This window comes from Capsicum annuum, chromosome 11, assembly GCF_002878395.1.
Source record: "Capsicum annuum cultivar UCD-10X-F1 chromosome 11, UCD10Xv1.1, whole genome shotgun sequence".
NCBI classification, from domain to species: Eukaryota; Viridiplantae; Streptophyta; class Magnoliopsida; order Solanales; family Solanaceae; genus Capsicum; species Capsicum annuum.
In genome coordinates this window covers 231,608,509-231,613,998 of record NC_061121.1, presented here as the reverse complement: position 1 = coordinate 231,613,998, position 5,490 = coordinate 231,608,509, and the positions used below count along the sequence as shown (strand labels likewise).

Genomic DNA, 5,490 nt, shown 5'->3' with positions numbered 1-5,490 from the left:
TTCATAACTAGATTGCGTGCACTAAAAAATTTAAATAACTTTTGGCCACAATGTGGTCCAATACAGAGTGACCACTACCTATGGGGTCTCAATTTTGAGGACTATCAGGAATATATGGCTCAAACTGATTGAGAATATATGCTACAAGGCGGGAGAGGGCACTAGGATTCTATTCTGGAAAGATAAGTGGATTGGTCAGGAGGCTACATTAGCAGCAATGGTAAGTCAGGAATTGGAGGTAACATTTGAGAGAGTAATGGAGAGGTTCTAGTGGCTTTTTCCAGACTTATCAAGTGTGCTAGCAATATGCAGGCAGAAACCATAGCGGAAAATATGGAATTCAATGGTGCATTAACAATGGCTTCAATAACTTCCGCATGGAAATGGACTCTCTAGTTATTACTAACATCATCATCACTGGGAACACTACTAACATGATGGATTCAAGTAAAACTTTTCCCAATATTAGTAGATGAATATCGTGAATGATCTAAATCTCAAGTAAATGCAAATTACAAGATCAGTGGCATGATATAACTTACGGCGTTAACGAAAATGTCATGAGCTTCTTGGGGAAGATATGTCAGTCGTTCCGGAATCAACTATGGCTCCCATGTTGCAAGGTGTTTTAAATAATTGTGGACTAATACTCAATGTCTGCCCATTGAGAGCAATATTCTCATGAATCGCGTTGTAATATTGCCTAGTAAAAAGAAAAAAACATGTGCACATAAGTTAGGATATTTATGTAAAAGCCCAACGGCAGATGAAAGATATTTATCCATGTTCCATAATTACTTTGGGGAAAAGTAAAACTGGAATCATGGTCACAAAATATCAAGAAAGAGAAATAAAGTCATGCAAGCTAGCTATGAAAGAGATAACATATTGTGACGGGACAAGTGGAGTGTAAGCTAAATTTGGCTCCACGACTTGACCTAGCAGCAAGACACCACCTCCGCCATTACTTCCTTTCAAGCAATGGGAGAAAACAGTTGGGGTCACTCCTTGGGTGGAAAGCTGTATGATAATCGAAAAGCCCAGCTTCCCTAATCCAAAGATCCCGTCAATTGCTATGTAAGGAATACTTAGGTCACCCGTCCGCGATGTGCTACACATGTATCATGAAATCCCAATGACAAGTAGCGGAAGTAATATATATTATCTAAAACTATAAAGATTAATTACTAATCACCCAAAAATGACCCCAGAAGATGAGTTTGTCATCAAGGAATTCGCCATAATTGTATATAAGTGCATAAATCTTCTATGTAATATCCTGATGTCCCATTTCCATCACCGTAATGTAACGTATACCCTCAATGATTTTGAATAGAACAAGATTGCCCTCCAATAGCACATCTTTGGTCTGAACATAAGACCGGCCAAGCTGTTGACGAGTTTGATGGATCAAAGAATTTTAAGCGGTTCTGTTCTAGAAAAAAAAAATTGTCAAACACTATTCTTACAACTATCTGCTCTAAAACCAAGATTCCCTACTCTCAGATTTGAAAAATAAAACATGGAAATTCCCAACAAGGTTTATATACTAGGTAATGAAGTGTCTGAACTATTAACTATTCTATTGTGATAAATGGAGCAACAACAAAATCATTTGATTAATTTAATTTAATGCGATGATTAATTTAATAAGATGATTAATTTAATTAATTTATCCTTCATTTATATTAATAAAAGGTCTCAAGTAGAATTAATAAAATTAGTTTTTGTGTACATCACATGCGCATCTTGTGTGTCACACATGCATCTCATGCAATGTATGTACTTCTCGTGCGATGAACGTGCATCTTGTGTGCATTTAGTGTAACATACGTATATCCATTGTCAATTAATAAAAATATTTTAGAATCACATAAATATTATTTTTAAACATATGTATTAGTATACTACCATTGTAAACTATCTTCTAGCTTAATTTAATAATTTTTTATTAAAAAAATATCTAAATTACTCACTTCCCTAGTAGTAATATTGAAAATGAGCCTCCAAAAGTTAATTTTATTTTTTCCTCAAAAATTCTCTTTAAAATTTAAGAATATATTGAATTATTTCTTAAAAATATATATGTAAATGATTGACCAAATTTTTAAAATCAACTTATTTTAGCAAGTGTTCTTTTAAGAAGTGCTTTTCAAAAAAGTACTTTTGATGAGAATAGTTTATGTTTGGCCAATAAATTTAAAAAATACTTTTGAGAAGCAATTAGAGATTGGCCAAACTTTCTTAAAAGTGTTTCTAAGTGTATTTTTTTCAAAAGTTCTTTTCAAAAAAGCTTTTTAAGAAGAAGTTATTTTTTAATTTATGAAAAACTGTTTTTTTTTTTCTTTTCAAAAGTACCTATTTGCTTTCAAAAGTTTGACCCAACATCTCAGTTTATAAACATCTAGTGACTTTATGGTCGAAAAATCAAAATGGTATAAATATAATACCAAACTTATGCTTGAAAATCTCATCTTATCTCATTCAACGTGAAATTATTTTTCCACCTCCCATAAGCATATATTAGCCCAGAGATTATAATTTCAGAATTATAATTCCCAAATAATTTAAAGTCTATATAACACTGTTTTTCAAAATAAGTTTAAAAGAAATATTGAGTAGATATTAGGCTGTAAAAAAAAAACATTTATATGTAGCTTGACTTGCCCAAATAAGCAAAATATAGATTGGACCCAATAGATAATTTAATAGAAATTTTTATCTTTTATCACATTGTACTTAAAAAGTGAAAATTCCATGACTATCATACGTGGCTCACAAACGTGTACCGAGAATTTAGCTTTTGGAAAATCGCTTTCGGAAAATTAAGACTTTAAATTGATGGTTTATGTTAGTCCTTCGAACTCTTTATATCTTATATATATTCATATTTTAATTTACATTTAGAACCATTACAACTTTCGCTTTAATGGACTTCAAATTCAACTTTTTAACGGACTTCAAACTTACTAAGTCCAAATCTATTATTATAACTAAAAATTACAAAATAACATAATTTATCTTTCATTAATTACAAAAAATTTCAACTCCTCAAACTTATTACAAAAATTCAATTTTTGGTGTTTCTCTCTCTAAAAGCAAATATACATAAGTAGGATGATTTCTTTCACCATTTTTCACCCTTAAAACTCGGCTTAAATCAAGCATCGGTTACCATTTTGAATACAACTGTACTTGGCTCCAACTTACAGCATTAAATTTTATCTTAATCTCCATTAATCATTTTGATTTTTAAGTGTTGAAGTTAGTAATTTTTCTTCATCATTTACTGAACCAATTTTTCTGGATTTTTGAATGAACAAATTGTTGCACGTTCTTATTAAGTATTTTTTGGGGTTTCTTCTTTAACAAAATTTTCAAAATCGTCCATTTGAAGTATGATATTAACAACTTAGTACTTTGTCAATGGATCATTCTCCTTAATTCAATTTTGGGATTTTTCGAAAGAACAAATTGTTGCATGTTCTTATTAAGTACTTTTTGGGGGTTTTAATTTAACAAAATTTGGTTGTTATATCATTATTGTCCCTTTTTTGTTTCAAAATCGTTCATTTGAAGTAGAAATAAAAATATTTGTACTTTGTTAATGGAGGATTCTCCTTCTTTTAGCTTAGGATTAACTCAGTTAGATACAAATTCGGTAGTTGGGTTAGTTCCCGGAGCTTTTGACTACGAGGAACCTAACTTTGTTGAAAACAGATCTAAATTTCGTAACGACCCCAATAAGATGAAAGATATTAGAAAAGCTGCTACTGAAAAGTCAAAAAAAGCAGTTGGAAAATCATCAAGATTATCCAAAAAAAGATGATTCAGGACGTCCACATCTTCCTAAGGTGTATATAATTTTTTTGTTTTTGTATATGTTGGGTATATAAATTTGTGGTGAGCTTTTTGTTTGAAATACAGTGATCTATATAGTTTAATATACATAAATAAATAATGGATTTATGTAAATTCTTATGTATGTGTTACACATACATTACTCAGCATATATACATAAGTTAGTTTTTTCATTACGTTATGTTATGTTAGTTCGATGCACTGAACATGCAAAGTGTATATGAATAAAATATACATAAACTTCAATATGTTGTTAAACTAATACTGCGTTGTGTACTTCATATACATCATATTTTTCGTGTATATGTGTGTATTTTTTGAAGAGGTAGTTGAGGTAATGGATATCGGGTATGTATATGTTGACATATACATCACTTTTGATATTTTATTTGTTGTGTTTTTGAACCAATAATTTTCACAATTCAATTTTATGTATATGTTAGTAATATACATAAGTTTAGTATTTAATTTGACAACACATGCTCATATTGACATATATATGTTGGGTATATAAATTTGTGATGAGGTTTTTGTTTGAACTACGCTGTTTTATATAGTTTATGTTTTGCTATTTTAGTTTGATGCACTGAACATGCCATGAGTTTATGAATAATAGTTATAAACTTCAATATGTTGGTAAACTACTATTGTGATATGTAGTGCATATACATCATGTTTTCTGTGTATATGTGTATATTATATAAAAAGGTAGTTGAGGTAATGGAAATCAGCTATGTATATGTTGACATATACATCACTTATGATATATTATTTTTTGTGTTTTAAAATCAATAATTCTCACAAGTCAATTTTATGTATATGTTAGTAATATACATAAGTTGAATGTTATTTCATTTGACAACACATGCTCACATATCATGTGTTGTTTCATTCTCAATAGGGTATGAAATACAGGATAAGAAAGGTCTCTGCGCATCTGTTGTATTTTGGTAGTTATTGTAAATAATTATCTTGGTGAAGAAGTTGTAAATCTGTTCCGATAAATAATTTTTGGTTCATTCCTAGACATGCTGAATTGTAATTATCAGGGTTAATTGTCACGCCCCAAAATCCCATCGGGCCGGACTGGCACCCGAAGCCGAGAAGGCCCGGGAGAACCCGTTCAAATACCTGTACTTTCACTTACATGTCACCAAAAATTTGGACAGCACTTCGTTGCATATAGAAGGGTCTAATTACCTGTATCAGCACAACACGCACAAATATATATATATAATACTTGGTCGTCGGGGCCACCACATATACAAATATAACATCACTATATAAACTTCCATGACTTTACCCTTCCTTATGTCTACAAAGCCTCTAGGATATACATGACATAACTAGGGTCGGGACAAACCCCCGCCCACACATGACTCCTGTACAATAACAAAACATAAGGGACCGACTCGGAAAGCTTCGAAGTAAACTGGAGCTCACCAACAATAGCTGTATGACCTGGCTCCTATATATGTTGTGAGTGAGCTGAAGCACCTGTGCCTGCAGCATGAAATGCAGGTCCCCCGTGAGGGACGTCAGTACGAAATATGTACTGAGTATGTAAAGCTGTAAATAATCATATGTGGTATGGGGGATCAAGAAAATCAGACGCAAGTGAATAAATCA

At 31.6% G+C, this 5,490-nt stretch overlaps 1 pseudogene; it reads right to left on the bottom strand.

Moving 5' to 3' along the window:
* Positions 1 to 512: 512 nt before the first annotated feature.
* LOC124885232 overlaps positions 513 to 5,490 on the bottom strand; it is a 31,758-nt pseudogene continuing 26,780 nt past the window's right edge.